General features: G+C 37.5%; 1 protein-coding gene across 5 annotated transcripts in view; it reads right to left on the reverse strand.

Annotated features, from left to right (window-relative positions):
• Positions 1 to 17,666, reverse strand: part of SLC16A7 (solute carrier family 16 member 7) — a 174,482-nt gene that overhangs the window by 134,100 nt on the left and 22,716 nt on the right. The window lies entirely within an intron of this gene.

Below are 17,666 nucleotides of genomic sequence, written 5' to 3' on the forward strand. Positions count from 1 at the left end.
ATTACTCAGCCATCAGAAAGGATGAATATCTACCATTTGCATCGACATGGATGGAACTGGAGGGTATTATGCTAAGTGAAATAAGTCAGTCAGAGAAGGATAATTATCATATGGTTTCACTCATATGTGGAACATAAGGAATAGTGCAGAGGACAATAGGGGAAGGGAGGGAAAAGTGAAGGGGAAGAAATGAGAGAGGGAAACAAACCATGACAGACTCTGGACTCCGGGAAATAACTGAGGGTTGCAGAAAGGGAGGTGGGTGGGGGGATGGGGTATCTGGGTGATGGGCATTAAGGAGGGCACGTGCTGTGATGAGCACTGGGTGTTATATGCAACTAAAGAAGCATTGAACATTATATCAAAAACTAATGATGTACTATACATTGGCTAATTGAATTTAAATTTAAAAAAAAACCAACTCTTTTGTTACATTAGTTCAAAAAGATGTTTCCAGTATAAAAATGAGTAGGAAAGAGTTTGTTTTAGATTGTGTTTAAGAGGACTTAACATTATAATTTTTTTAAATCTGTAAATTCAAACATTTTTTCTCTTAACACCATATAAGGCAATGTTAGGAAATACCTGTTTTCTTATATTTTATTCAGTGTTTCAGGTCACTTGGATACAGTCATGATATTCCAAAATGCATACTCTGTATAAGACTAACTCAGGAGAATTTGGTGGCAAATGAATACACAATGTCTCTGCCTTAGTAGGGGATACAGACAAATTAAAAGGATTGCTTTATATAAAGTAAAGGAGTGGGGGAAATGGCTCCTTGAGCTAGTTGACTAGGGAAGGCCTCTGTGATGGAGGAGGTGGGGGTAGGATACAGATTTACCAGGTAAATACTTTGTATGTTTCCCATATTTCTCATTACCATGCATCCTGGCAGCCTTCACATCTCCAATTTACAGACCGAGAAATTCAAGCTTACAAAATTTATATAAGATTGTTTCAAATACTATGTACGTGTATATGTTATGTGGAAGTGCATATATACATAAACTAAAAAAAGAATTTCTATACAGATGTTGCCCTCCATGTTTTGTTCAACTAGAAACCACGTTAGACTTCTCAGTTCACCCATACAAGTCATTTTTCATACATGCAGTTCCTCTCAAAAAACTGGCACTATGTCAGTTTAAAGGTTCCTGAGAGAACTTGGACTGAGCACCAAAATATTCCCTTTTTAAATTAAAAAAAAATTGGAAAAGACATTTAGAATATTAGGCTCTTTATTTTTTTATTATTATGTTATGTTAATCACCATACATTACATCATTAGTTTTTGATGTAGTGTTCCATGATTCATTATTTGGTTAGCCTGGTGATGGGTATTAAAGAGGGCACATTCTGCATGGAGCACTGGGTGTTATATTAGGCTCTTTATTAGACTGTCAAGATGAAAGGTGGGTATTTTCAGTTGTTAATACATGGCAGCACTTGTTTTTAAGGAGCCACCAGTGACTTCCATCATATCTGTCAATCAAATGGTAAAAAATTAAAATATCATTGAAAAAAATTCTACACAATTGCAAGCACTTGGCATGATAAATAGTTTTAGTAGCCAACGGTGGCAGGGATCCTCCTGTTATCTGGGTAGATAAAATCCAAGATTATTTTAGAGAAAGCACCATTTTTTTTTTACCCAGAATCTCAATCATTTAATTTCTTGTAGCAAACAAAAATAATGATCACGATGTTTAGGAAAATAAAATTCTAAAGTTTTTTTTTTCGTCAGAATGCAGAGCTCAAGTTCATGTAAGATTTTATTTCAAATGATAAAAAGGGACATTCATCAAAATTTAAATCAAATGTATAAGTTGAAATCATGAAATTACCCCCAAAAGTTAAATATTAAAAACAAAGAACAAATCACAAATGTCATTTTGGTCTGCTTATTTAATATAGAAGTCCAACGTCTCCTATATTTCTAGCAAGATTCCCGGGTTTCCTTACAACCACTTAAATTTGGCACAAGGCTGAAATATAGGTCAACAGGCTGCTGATGTTGCTCTAAGTAGAGATGTGAATCGTAAGCCTATTGAAGAGAACGATCCAGTGAAAATGGGTGCTATTCCTTATTGGCAATACTGCCTCTTGCTACATTACCTTGGTTATACAGCATGGTTTCAACTCCCTCACTGTTGCAAAGAGTTTTGTGTTGTACTTTTAGGTTGTTTTGTGTTTGCTTTATTGCTTATGAACAGTAATATCTGTAAAAACAATATAAGAAAAGAATCAAGACAGGGGCACAACAACACTGTTCTGTATCCAAAAAAAAAGAAAAAAAAATTGATGGAGCAAACTAAAAACTTATTTTCAGACTAGGGGATAATAAAACCAAAGAATGGTGGTAACAATTACAAGACCATTATGAAAAATCAGCTTTCAAATCCTGAATCAAGTCTTGGAATTGCTAAAAATCTTTGGAAAATAAAATCAACATATTCTTTTAAAGACTTTAAGGTCAAAGCCCTTGAACCAGAAGGGTTATAAAGTTTGCTCGCGTATGTATTGCCAAATTGATACTTCTCGGCGATAGATTAAAAGCCAGACAGGATTACAAGCTGTTAAATCAGTATTTAATGCTGAAATAAGAATTAATTTTTCTAACTCAAATCATGTCAATATTTGTAGTATAATGCAAATCAATTATTAATAGAAAAGGTATAGAAATATGTAATAACCCATCAGGACACATGAAAATACCTACACTGTTCTTATAAATTGATATTCATCTAAGTAGTAAGTATCACGTTTCCTGCATTAATTATAAGCAAACAGAACTATCAGAGATTTAAAAAAAAAAAAAAGAACTATCAGAGATTCTGGGCCACTTTTTTAGAAACCTGTAAAAAATTTTTCTTCTAAAACACTATCATGGAAAGATGTTGGTATTTATATTTGATGGACTGGAGTAAAGATTCAATCAATGTTTAATGCTAAGCTATCCAAGAATTGTAGACTATTTAAAAATTAAGAGTCAGGATCTGTTTTTTTGTCTTTAGTCAACCACTAATGAACATGTGAATTTGGAAAATTTAGGTAACCCCTGAAAATCAATATCTTTGCATTTTTAAAATGGTTATACCTCATAGGTCACTGAAAGAATAAAATGATATATTACTTGCAGACAGCTTAGTACCTGTATGACACATAGCATTATTAATTTTTTTCAGAAAAAATTATTAAGCCATTGTAATGGACAACAGAAAAGAGTATTGTTAAAAGCTTTATTTTAGGGGTGCCTGGGTGACTCAGTCGTTAAGTGTCTGCCTTCGGCTCAGGTCATGATCTCAGGGTCCTGGGATTGAGCCCCACATCGGGCTCCCTGTTCAGCGGGAAGCCTGCTTCTCCCTCTCCCACTCCCCCTGCTTGTGTTCCCTCTTTTGCTGTGTCTCTCTCTGTCAAATAAATAAATAAAATCTTTTAAAAAAATAAAAACTTTATTTTAAAAATTCTTCCTCTGTCTTGAATTCCATAAAATAAGAAACACAAGATTGGAAAATAATGGCAACTAAAAAAGGCAATGACCATGAGAGTAGGATACATTTCTATTTATAGAGAAATGCTAAAACAGAAAGAGGAAGGAGAAAACAGAGAAAGAGAATTTCTACCAAACCAGAAGAGACTAGATTTACAATTGAGTAGTGTGACTTGGTTGAAAGTTTCTTCTTTAATATGGAAAGGGCTGAAGCTGACTATTCTCAACCATTAGTATGACCCCAATTTTCTCTATGAAGAAATGAATAAAGAGGTCAGTGGTATTTGACTGGTATGGACCCATATAGGAAATAGGAACAGAATTTTGTAAATTATTTCCAATCAGGAATTATTTTCTCCTAATATGCAAACTATCTGAAAAATAGTAAGTCTATATGCTCAGAGAATAAAATTTAGATTAATACATTGTGTCTGGTGCTACCTGAAAGCTGAAATCTCTGATCTTAAATTCATGTAATCAAATTCAGAATGTATATCCTTAAGTATGTACTACTATTTGTTAATTAGACAAGGAGACCATTGGACTGAGGTAGCTCTGATACCATGGCGGCCTCCATAAGCCAACTAAAATCTCAGCCTGTAGATGCCCCAAGGTTGCAAAATCAAACGTCATAGACAACCAATCACAAAGAGCCAGCTAGGCTTTAAGTTACAACCAGTCAATAATTTCCTTACTTCGCGTCCACCTTTTCTCTGTAAAAGTCTCTCCCCATATTCTTGTTGACGGAGTGCTCTTAACCACTTGCACTTTGCTGCTGCCCCATTTCCACAGATTTTTGCTCAAATAAACTGTTAAATTTTTTAATGTGCCTCACTTTATCTTTTTTTTTTTAAAGATTTTATTTATTTATTCATGAGAGACAGAGAGAGAGAGGCAGAGGGAGAAGCAGGCTCCCAAGGAGCAGGGAGCCCGATGCGGGACTTGATCCCAGGACCCCGGGATTATGACCCGAGCCGAAGGCAGATGCTCAACGACTGAGCCCCCCAAGGCGCCCCTTATTTATTTCTTTTTAAAAGATTTTATTTATTTGAGAGAGAGAGTGAACGAGAGAGCACATGCGGGGTTGGGGGGAGGCAGAGGGAGAAGGAAAAGCAGGCTTCCCGCCGAGCAGGGAGCCCGATGCGGGGCTCGATCCCAGGACCCCGGGATCATGACCTGAGCCGAAGGCAGACTCTTAACCATCTGAGCCCCCTGGGCGCCCCAGTTTATCTTTTTTTTTCCTTTTTAAAGATTTTATTTATTTATTTGACAGAGAAAGACACAGCGAGAGAGGGAACACAAACGGGGAGTGGGAGAGGGAGAAGCAGACCCCCCGCCGAGCAGGGAGCCCAATGCGGGACTCGATCCCGGGACTCCAGGATCATGACCTGAGCAGAAGGCAATCGCTTAACCAACTGAGCCACCCAGGTGCCCGCCCCAGTTTATCTTTTAACATGCCTACTGTCTCCAGGTGAATTTGCCCACGGTCCCTATAATTCTACCTAGGTCTTAATTTAGAACCTATACAGTGTTGATCATTTTATCTCATGAGCTCATGAAGCTCAAGGTCACTTATGTGAACTGTTGAATCTGTTATTAATAGAAAGTAAATAAATAAAAGCCTAAGAAGAACAGAACTCACATTCAGCATACCCTACACAATTATTTCAAAGTAAGTGCTATTTAACTGAGATTGTGAAATAAATGTTTAAGTATTTAAATATTTAAATCTGCACTGAAAACAAATTACTTCTAAGTTTGCACTTAAGGTGGATCTTTGTAATACTGATTTCTAGTATATCATTATTAATATATGTGAAAAACCTGTAACAGGGATGTTTGAGTGGTTAAGAGTTTCTAAGTACAATACATAGGATCCCTACCTTGTAGGAGGAACATGGTATTAAACCACTGGGAAACCCACCAGCTTCAACAAATGATTTGAATGGGAAATATGAAGGATTCTCTCAGGGAAATATTTTTTTTCTCATAGACAGATGAATCAAGTCACAAACATTCTCTCTGCCATCTTTGGATTACACAAATCTTGCCAAATGAGAATCCACCTGAAATGTAGGTAGGTTTCAGGAAACTATAAAAGAACTCCCTGGAAACCCTTCATGAAATTTGCTATTGTATACCTGACACTTGGATTTTCAAACTGTAAAATGACTGCTGAAAAATTCATGAAATTATTTCTAGATTATTAAGTGAGAAAAATGGCATGCAAGTAATTAATTAGAAAAGGATATTTTAATATCCTCTAATGGTAAAAGTATTAGACTGTGCTCTCTCATCTATTGCACTGCATGATTTGTAATGTGTTCTACCATAAGCTCAATTTGTATATAAAACTAAGGAATTTGTTTCAGCTGGATTACCAATGGAAAGAGAATTGAGGAAATAAGTCACAAAGGCAATGTTAATATGGGGCAGAAATTCAAGCTCTGATAGTACATTTTGTACCTGGATATAGCAGAGAACTTTCCAATTAGGGCCAACAAGTAGAAAGCTGATAACTCCAAGCTGAGATTTATAGGGAAAGGTCAGCAGCATGTAATGAGAATTTGGAGCACATACATCCAGCTGTAACACCTTTAGTGTAAGTATAGTTTCTAATGGCAAAAGCTAAGGGCTCCATGACAATAATAAATAATGGTGAGACAATATTCTAGCCTCAGGCTTCAGCAAAAGAATTCTGGTGGCACTATACAATTTTCACGAACACTAGCTATAGGAATGGTTCCAAAGGGGTACCTTCATTCTCAGTGCATCAGCGGCACTAGAATCTGGGGAAACACAATAGGCAAGGAACAATCTCTTAATTGAATTCCACCCTTTCCTCAATGAATTTACTGCTAAGCACTGTCCCTGCAGAAAGAAAGAAATAAAAGAAGGAAGAAGGGAAGGGAGGGAGGTTAGGAGGGAGGGAGACATTAGTGTCCCATCATTCACTAGATACCATTCGGAATAAAAATGTAAAAATAAATAACACTGAAATGCACTGGAATTCACTGGGCACTTATTGTGTACCTACCAGTATAATCGCAGAGGATTTGCAAGGTGTGTAACATGTATGTAAGGCTGTGTCAAGTTGCTCTGAAGTCACATTTAGTAACATAGACTCCAAAGTTGGAAGACCTGAAATCAAGTGATCCTAACCACGTGACTATGGGCAAGTTAATGAACCTTGCTCAGTTTAGTTTCCGAATCCATTAAATGGGGAATATAGTGTTCACCACCACTAAGTGTGACTGAGAAATAAATACAAATAAAACACAGAGGACACTGCCTGACAGAAGTTTGTGAGCTGTGAAACTCAGCTGTTTAATTTGCTATTATTATGAGCATGTACCAACTTTCGCAGGAAGTGATACAAAAAATATGAAGCAACATGCTACTTGACACATCACTGGATGAGAGACTCCTGGAATTCCTGGAAATAAAGTCTATTGCTAAACATTAAGTAACCATATCACTCTTATTTAACCCTTACCATGGAAATAGACCGCATATGCTATGATGTGGTTTTTTGATTGTGCACTAACTGATACGATTAGCAGCCCACTAGGGTCTGATGAATCTGGAACCTTATCGGCAGCCGCACTGTACAAACTGCAATTGCCCAAGTGCCACAACTTCCCCGAGTCCAAGAAAATAGAGCAGGGAAGAGCAGAACTGATAATAACAAATATACATGGCATAATGAAGTATTAACCAAGAAGACTGCCTAATTTTGTAAAAAGAAAATAAAGTACCCAGCCCACTGTAGATTTTTTAAGCTTTGTACAAGGACCAAGATAATGTACCTGGAAATCTTGTCACCTCCAACCCAAGATTAACGCAGAAGTATTCCTCTTCAATGCACCCAAGGCCTAGAATTCAGGTATATTATTAATGACAGGATGGATCCTTCACATGTAAGTAACCCAAAGATTACAAACCTTTGTCTATTTCTAATGCCAATGTCCATCAACCCATTAGTCACAGCAGTTTCTAACTTTTTTTTTTTTTAAAGATTTTATTTATTTATTTGACAGAGAGAGACACAGCGAGAGAGGGAACACAAGCAGGGGGAGTGGGAGAGGGAGAAGCAGGCTCCCCGCAGAGCAGGGAGCCCAATGTGGGACTCGATCCCAGGACCCTGGGATCATGACCTGAGCCGAAGGCAGTCGCTCAACCGACTGAGCCACCCAGGCGCCCAGCAGTTTCTAACTTTTAAACAAAATTTTATTTATTATTTGAGAGAGAAAGAGAGAGCATGAGCAGAGGTTGGGGGGGTAGGGGCAGAGGGAGAGGGAGAAGCAGGCTCCCCGTTGAGCAGGGAGCCCGATATGGATCGGGACCTAAGCAGAAGGCAGACACTTAACCGACTGAGCCACCCAGGCGCCCCTAGCAGTTTCTTTCCATAGCTCTCCCTGCAAATGCTTGCACTGCCCAAAATATACCTGTATTGCTACTCTGAGTACCAAGTGTGTTTCAGCCACTCATATGCTGCCCAAAATACACCTGTATTTAGTTGCTACCTTAAGTACAAAAAAGGTCACACTGCTGGCTGTTCTTCTGGACATTTTACAAACGAAAATGAAAATATGCTGAGTTATTCCAGTTAGATTGTAGTGGTTCTTAACTGCTGGCCATTTTGGTGCCCAGGGGACATCTGGCATTGTTTAGAGACATATTTGGCTATGACAACTGGGAAGATGTTACTGGCTTCTAGGGGACAGAGGCAGTCCTAGACTCTGGTGAATCAAGGGAGGTACCTAACATTTGAGGAGACAATCACCCATTCTTAGGGTCATGGAAGCACAAGATTAAACTTACATGGCCCTGAGAACGAGTATTTCCTTAAATACTGTGGCCCAACCCGAAGTAGAGGCCAGGGATGCCTCTAAATGTGCCCCATAAAAGAAATTGCCTAGTCCAGGATATCAATAGCGCTGAGGCTGAGAAACCCAGATTAGTTTGAAGAATCTAAAAAGAATCAGGGTTGGAAAATTGATTCCCACCCTTTTCCAATTAAAGTTACAAATTCAAAATAACATTTTGTTAAATGTGCCTAAAAGTGAAAGAATACCAAACTCTAGCATTTAGGTTTAATTCACTTTACTCCTCTCTCTCTGTCTTGTATTACACTGCAGTCACGTATTTGCTTATTTAACTCTCCCCACACCATACAAACATGCATGCAAATGCACACACAGTAATTTAACCTCCTTATGGGCACAGACCAGGTTTTATTTTTATTTTCCCAACCGCCTCTATGTAACACAATGCTTTGAATATGTAAAGCACTCAAGATATGTTTTACATGATCAGTGAGGCAGGTATATATAATAACACACAACAGATAGCATGGACCATAATATTTCCTGGCCTTGAATCCAGTAGCAATTTTCTTTTCCTGCAGATGTCTCCACCTATCTCAGAGTCTTGAGTTTTGTCTCCGGTAGGTAACTGTCTTGACATTTTGCTATAAACAAATGCCCAGAATGGAATCTCTTTCTTTCCCAAAGTCCTATTCTAGCAGCAGAAGAACTCTATTTTTGCTTAAGCTCTGAGTCCAAATTCATAAGAAAACAAACTCAATTCCTAATAACAGTAGAAGGAATAGCCTTGTAGTAGGTCAAACTCCTCAGGAAGCCAAATTGATGTCGCTTGAAAGCACATTCTATCAATCCCTATGTCACCTTGACCTATTCTGAAACATTACTAATTTTGACTTTAAACCAAAATTAAGCTATGATTACCTAAGTGATTAATACGTAACTATAAACACCTCCTACTGAAAAAGAATACAATACATATAGCATACAATACAAAAGAATACAATACAATGCAGTCAAACTTTTTGGCTATTTGTCCTTGAAACAAATGTAATATATGTTTCTATATATCTGATTTAACAGAAAGGAAACTGAGGGCCTTACCCCTAGGGATACCATGAAACCAATGATTTTAATCATCTTATCTTCTTATCAGAGATTTGGCGTAGCCTTTAACGAGTACCAGGAAAGATTAAATTCTGATAAGTTTATTATGAAATAGATACTGTGATACAATAATTCTACTAAAGATTAAATGCATACATATTCCATTGACATGATAACTTCCAAAATGCAAAGTCATAGAGACACTGTATTAGATTTTCTCATAGTGCTATTTGATTCTGTGCTAAGTAAGAATCATTTTAATTGTTTATCCATGGAATAAACAGCTGACTTGTTTTGAGCACCCAGTATAAGCCAAGTATTTTCTATGTGTGTCATTCAATACTTTCAACAACCCTGCTGAGAGGTTTTACCACCCACCTTTTGCAAGTGAGGAAAGAGCCTCAAAGAGGTTTAGCAAGTTGCCAATTTTCATACCACTGGTAAACAGCGCTTCTAAAGCATGATCTTCCAACTATGTCAAACTGCTACTATCTGCAAAATGTTCTGGATTACATTTTAACCTATGAAAGGCAGACAATCTGCTCCTATCTTCAGAGTGTCCCACTAGTGAATTAATATATGCAACTTGATGTTAAGTTAGAATAATGCTCAAGGTCAAGCAAAGACTGTGGGTTTCCCAAGAGGAAATGCACATCAAGGAAAGTGACAACAACAGGAAGCTACCATTCTGCGGAGCTTTCAGTGGAGCATAGAGAGAAGCAAAGGAGAATCAGGAAGTATCAAAATCCCCACAAGGCCAATCCAGTTCATACTCCTTTGTTCCTTGTTTCAAAAACTGTTGACTTGGACCTACTATAGAAGAGGCACCTTAGTGCCTCCTATATAGCATAAAAAGATGTAAATGTTTTTCTTCAGAAAGTTTACATGGAATGTATGAAAATTTTAAAAAGCAAGATAATATACAATGAGTTCTAAATATTATTCAATCAGTGAGTGTTATGAAAATTCAAAGGGGGAAATAGATTACTCTTGCTGGGGTCATGAGGATATGCATGATTAAAAAGGGTGGAAGGGAAAAATGAAGGGGGGGAACCAGGAGGGGAGATGAACCATGAGAGACTATGGACTCTGAGAAACAAACTGAGGGTTCTAGAGGGGAGGGGGGTGGGGGGATGGGTTCACCTGGTGATGGGTATTAAAGAGGGCACGTTCTGCATGGAGCACTGGTGTTATATACAAACAATGAATCATGGAACACTACATCAAAAACTAATGATGTACGGTGATTAACATAACATAATAAAATAAAATAAAATAAAAACCTTGGGAAAAAAAAAAGTATGGAAGTTAAGCTGCCCTTGAAGGACAGGCATAGTAGCAACAGGTAAGGACTGCAGAAGAAAAGATACTAAATTGATAGATCAAAAGTCTGCATACAGAAAGTTGTATAACATATTTGGGAAATGACAATAAAATGTGACGTTTAAGAAACTCTACCCTAGGCACACATTCTGAAATACTTTGTGGAGGAAGGTTTTTATAGCAATGACATAAATATCATCAACCACTTCCATTTAAAAGTTGCTCATAAACAGGGGCATCTGGCTGGCTCAGTGGGAATAGCGTGCAAACTCTATGAGTTCAAGCCCCACGTTGGGTGTAAAGATTACTTCAAGTAAATAAATAAATAAACTTAAAAAAAATAAAAGTTGCTCAGAAAACTATTTTCTTTCATTGTATTAGTTATGAGTAGCTAATTTTTGTACTTTAATGTATAATATGGACATTAGTCATAATATAGTATTTTAAACAAATATGAGAAGGGCATATCATTTTAATAGTCAGGCACAGTGCTTCTAGATAGAAAATTTGATTATTATCATTTGAGAAAACTGGGAAAACTTGAGTACTGTTCTATCATTGCATATGGCAAAGATGGTGACAGACAGATACAGTCAGGTGAAAAATGTTATGGACTAAATGTTTGTGAACCCCTCCCAAATTCATATGTTAAAGCCATAATCCCCATTATGATGACATTATAAGGTGGAGCCTTTGGGAGGTAATTTGGTTTAGATGAGGTCCTGGGCGGTGCAAGGGTGGGGGTCCTCATGATGGGATTAGTGTCCTTAGAAGAGACCAGAGAACTTGTTCTTCTCCTCTCTCTTTTTGTCTCTGTGTCTGGCTCTCTGTCCCATCATGTTGTTCAGGGAACCATATATGTTACAGGATCACAGGGTTCTTGACTCACATTGTCAAAGAATGAATTTCAGGAACACAAAAGGGTGAAGTGAAGTGAAAGTTTACTAAGTGAAGGTGAGAGCAGAAAGGAAAGAAGCAGCTGTCTAGAGGGAGAGGGGTCCTGAATGGGTTGCCACTGAGGGCTTTTGGTTGCAGTATTTTACTGAGAACTGACTGGGAAGCTTGTGGCCTTGAGATTCTTGTGCCATCTTGGTTTGAGCGCAGACTATTGATAACACCCTTAGTGACTTAATTCTTTGAGGTTTGGTCATTTTCTGTGATACACTGTAGCTGCCAAAGAAAAATACTCCTGACCATCCGAGGCCAGGTGGTCTGTTTCCTTATTTCTTGTTCACTCTGTCTCAGCGCTTCTACCTGCCAGGAATAGTTTCAGAGCCTAGTCCTGGGCCCCCTACCTCCCTCTGCCTATACTTTAACTCTTTCCTTACTCAATGTGAGGACACAGCAAGAAGACGGCTATCTGGAAGCCAGGAAAAGGGCTCTTACCAGGAACTAGCATTTTGATCCTGGACTTCCCAACCTCCAGAATTGGCAGAAATAAATGGCTGTTGTTTAAGGCACCAGTTTATGAAATTTTGTTACAACAGCACAACTAACGAAGGCAGATGAATAGGCAGATAGTTTGACTAACAGACAAACTGACCTCCAAGTCATATAAATGAAAACAGAGAACAGTCTTTTAAGAATCAACATAGTCTTGAGAAATTGTTTCTATCTTAAAAAAAAAAAAAAAGAAATTCTAATTGTTTTTTTTTTTTTTTTTTTTTTTTTGGAGAGAGAGAGAGAGAGCTCACTAGTGGGGGAGGGGGCAGAGGGGCAAAAGGAGAGGGAAAGAGAGAATCTAAAGCAGACTCCAAGCCCAGCATAGAGCCCAACACAGGGCTCAATTTCACAACTCAGATGATGACCCAAGCTGAAATCAAGAGTCAGACACTTAACCAGTTGATCCACGTAGACACCCCAAAGAAAGAAATTATTTCTATCTTTTTTTTTAAAGATTTTATTTATTTATTTGAGAGAGAGAATGAGAGACAGAGAGCATGAGAGGGAGGAGGGTCAGAGGGAGAAGCAGACTCCCTGCCGAGAAGGGAGCCCGATGCGGGACTCGATCCCGGGACTCCAGGATCATGACCTGAGCCGAAGGCAGTCGCTTAACCAACTGAGCCACCCAGGCGCCCCTATTTCCATCTTTAATGATGGAAAAATTTAATCTGAGTGCTGAGTAGGACACTAATTAATTGATTCATTTAGTCAATAATTGAGGACCTACTATATGTAAGGCCCTAAGCTAAGTGCTAAATTAAAACACACACACACACACACACACACACAGAATATGATGCATTTTCCCCTTACTACATGGTGGGGGTGATGGATTATACAAGCATATAATTACAGTCAATGTGCCAAAAGCTACAATGGGGGTACATTAATTAAGTTCCCATGAAAGCTTAAAGGCTCCCTTTACTTTGTAGAGGAAGTGACAATTGAATGTAGCCATGAAAGATAAGCAGGAAAAGGTTTAATAGGTCATTTCAGATATAAAGAGCAGAATACTCAAAGTCATAGTTCTTGAAGGGCCCTGAATCATTGGCTATATGATCAGAAGGGGCAAGAATGAAGACTGAAAATGTATAATAGCGCTTGACAGTAAAAGGAAAGCTAAGGGTTACAACAGTAAATGGAGGGTCAATTTTTAAGCATGGGAGGGAAATAATTAATTTTTGGTACAATGGCTTTGAGGGTAATGTGGAGAATTATAAAAGAGAGAAGAGGGTTATTGAGTCTGAAGGGTTTGATGAAAATTTGGATGTCGATAGAAGTGTCAAGAACAACCTTGTGTTTCCAATGTGGAAGATTGGGTAGATATTAATGGATGGAAGAAGAGCAATAAGTAGGCGAACAGCACAGAGGCAATGGCCATGCAGGACTGAATCAAAAGAGGTCAATTAGGGCAAGATTTGAAAACCTGGAAAATATCAGCTTGGAAGGGCCGAGCTGAAACTCTGAAGACAGGTGTGTCACTGAAAAAAGAAAAATGAGTAAGAAAAGAAAAAAGCAGATGTTTCAGAAATAAATGGTGTTGGGTGATTAAAAAAAAAAAGTTAAGTCTGTGAGGGACCCAAAGATAGGGAGGAAGACTGTCAGATGTATAAAAAAAAAAAAAAAAAACAGGAACTAAGTAAAAATGATGGATTTATCCAGAGAGAGTCCTCATATCTTACTTCCTCTGCAGCTTTGTGGGCAAAAGTATGTCATTACTTAAAGGTAAAAAATCTTTCCTCAGGAGGCTAAAGTTTCTCTCTAGCAAAATTAATTACAAACATCTGACATGACAAGATAAATAAATAAAAATCAAAAGACTAGTACATACACACAGACATAGATAATTACATGATTACACAGTTTACATAAGAAAGAGATAAGTACTTTTTACCGCACAAGAAATCTAAATAGTGACCTATCAAATTTTATGTACTTCTGAAAGGATTCATTTAAATTTTTCTAATTAAATGCAAAAGACATTAATGGATTTTTTTATCATTGAGGTTATGACATAATGCCACAGGAAATTATTTCTGGTTTAATTCACCAATTGTGCATAAACTCTCTTGGGTGCCAGGTCAACATATGAAGCATAGCATGGTGTAAGTGATATGAGACCTACAGGGAGCTGCAAGATGGGCTTCATTTCTAATGAGGGAAAAGTTTTATTTATAAGTCAACTCAGCTGTGAAACTGAAGTAATAACATGAATTAATTTATACACTCTGCATTTAAAGGTCAAGTACTTTAAACAACTTCTCTCCATGTTCTTGAGAGTAGGAAAAAAACTGTGTTAAGTAATATTTATAAACGTTGTAAAAACAAAGTCTCTTGTTGGTATACACTGAACTTCCACATGATATATATTCAGATGGAAAGTTAAATCTATTTTACTCACTAGCAAAGAAATTAAAACTGTCCTGGTTATTATCTATATACCCTTTTAGTTCTTACCAAACAAAATTTGTTTCCCCTGTTACTCAGTCTGAGCAAGTTGTCATCAGCTGTGAGCTTGAAAGTCCAGAGGCACTAAATATATGATAAATTGAAATTAGAAAAATATCAGCTGTGAAATATTATACATAATACACATCAATCAATGTAAAATTTTAAGAAGAATCTCTCTTTAGGTAACCATTTTATGATTCAAGCATATTTTTATGTAAAGGAAATTACATAAAAAATTTTTCCCCAAACTGACAAGTTGTCTTGTTTCTAATTCACCAGTCTACTTTCGATGTATTTGCTATTGCCTCCCCTTCTTTCACTTTGCTTCTTGATGGTGATGATGGAACACACCTAGACAGGCTTGTACTACATGATCCTAACCCCAGGCCACAGCCAATTGGACCAAGGGTTACATCAAGTGAAGGGAAAGAAATAATATTTACTGAGTAGCTACCATACACAAGGCATCACTCTTATTACTTTTCACAGATAGTAATTCATTTATTCCTCACTACTATGTGGTAGTTACTATCATTATCATCCCCCTTTACAGATGAAGAAACAGTCACAGAATCATTAAGAAAGTTTCCTAAGATTACAAGGCTAGCAGGATTTGGAGCTGAGATTCAAATCCAGCCAGTCCAGCTGCAGAACCTGAACTCTAACCACTATGATATACTGTCCTGAAATAGTCTGCCGCCTTACTATTATCTATAGGTGAAGCTAAGACAATTTTATTTTCTATCTCAAGAATTTGAAGAACCACATGGTGAACTGTGTTGGACACTAGAAGTGTAAGGTCATTTAGCATTGCAACAAAATGCAAAATGGGTAGATCATGGGGGACAATTAGCCTTACATTACCATTCCAGCAAGATCTGATTATACTTCCTGAAATTGGGCTCTAAGAAATCCCTTTGTATTTCCAATTACTGAGTTTATTACTTGAGTTAATTTGTGCAAGTCTCTGCACTTTTTAGTATAAAAAATCCCTCCATGGGAAGCAATTAAAAATTGCACATAAAATAGGAAAAATAGATAGAAAGAAATATCCAGAGAATAAAACTAACTGAAAGGGGAAACCAGATGGTTAAGAGGAGTACTTTACTCGGGTTTTCTCCTGGGACATTTGATGAACGGGGTGGACTTGGACTTGACATTTCACAGCCCAAAGGGTGCTCGTGATAGATCACAGCTCCCAAAGCCAGCCAGAGATGGAAAGTCCAAAAGGTGATATGCCTTCCTGTAATCCAATAAAACTATATCGTCATTGTACAAGAAATAAGTTTGCAACAGTACACACACATATACACACATATGCACACATATGCACACACACACACACACCCAACACAAAGCTGGCAACTGCAAAAAAACCAGTCTGCCTCTAAACCTGGCACCAGTGAAGGGGAACAAAATCAAAATCACCCGATGATTCATGACCAATAGTCATCTCTCACATGGCTCTGCAGCCCATTTCATATTATCGAGGTAGTTCAAATATCTAAAAACAGTTTACAGTGTTGGGTAATGCCCTAGGTCCTGGCAAAAGGAAACATAAATTCTCTCAACCGGGAACCCAGCTTAGTTCAAACTTCAAATAATTCCCACATGACGAAGATCCAAGCAATGCTTATTTATAATGCGTTATTAAGCAAGAACCAGGAGAAACTACAGATGGAGAATCAGGTCCATAAAGACATTAGACAACAAAATTATTAAACAGAAAATATAAATTAAGTATGCTTTAAAAAGGAAAGGAGTAAAATGTGATTAAAGAGTAAGAGGCCATGAAGGATTGTATAAGGACTGAACAATTAAAAACTTTTGCCCCTATATTACTTACTATTAAAACCAAACCAGGGGCGCCTGGGTGGCTCAGTTGGTTAAGCGACTGCCTTCGGCTCAGGTCATGATCCTGGAGTCCCAGGATCGAGTCCCATATCGGGCTCCCTGCTCAGCGGGGAGTCTGCTTCTCCCTCTGACCCTCCTCCCTCTCATGCTCTCTGTCTCTCATTCTCTCTCTTGCAAATAAATTAAAAAAAAAAAAAAAACCAAACCAAACCAAAAGAAGGCAAATGAATAATAAATATAAAATTTCTAATAGTGTTTAACTCTGAGGAGAGTCGGGAGGGGGGCAGAATGAGGAGCAAAGAAGGAGGCAAGGGAGAGGAACACAGCTAAGTTTCAATTTCTATTAATATTCTAATTCTTGAGTTGGTTAGTGGGTTCATTGGTTTTTCACTGTATTGTTAACAAATAATTTAAAATACATATGAATAACGAGAGCAGGTCACAAACTTGAGAGCGAAAACATATATTCATACATATATACACACATAAATATTTAAAAAACAATTACCATAATTCACTACATTAATAGAACCCAGGAAAAATCATAAATTCATCTGAAAATCCTACAACCTAAAAATAGAAGAAAAATTCCTTAGTCTCATGAATAAAATCTATAAAAACAACAAAAAATGAAACAAAAATCTGTAACATCATATTTACAGTTATCACTGTAAGAGATTAGGAACAAGACAAGAATGCTTGCTACTATCAGATCTATACAATGTTTTATTGAGTCGGAGGCAAAACAGTAAGGCACAAGAAAAAGAAATTGTGTAGGGCGCCTGGGTGGCTCAGTTGGTTGAGTGATTGCCTTCGGCTCAGGTCATGATCCTGGAGTCCCGGGATCGAGTCCCGCATCGGGCTCCCTGCTCGGCGGGGAGTCTGCTTCTCCCTCTGACCCTCCTCTCTCTCATGCTCTCTGTCTCTCATTCTCTCTCTCTCAAATAAATAAATAAAATCTTTAAAAAAAAAAAAAAAGAAATTGTGTAACGGGTCAGAAACAAAATTCCTTTTATACACAGACTACAGATATATCTATCTGCACAGGATGCAAAATCTACAAATAAAACACTACAGTTAATTAGACAGTTTGGTCAGTTTGACAGATAAAATATGTAAGAACAAATTAGTTATATATATGCACAAAATATAAAATATGTGATTTTAAA

This window comes from Mirounga angustirostris, unplaced genomic scaffold (genome assembly GCF_029215605.1).
Source record: "Mirounga angustirostris isolate CCGP_5_RB_7025 unplaced genomic scaffold, mMirAng1.0.hap1 SCAF_5, whole genome shotgun sequence".
Classification (NCBI taxonomy): domain Eukaryota; kingdom Metazoa; phylum Chordata; class Mammalia; order Carnivora; family Phocidae; genus Mirounga; species Mirounga angustirostris.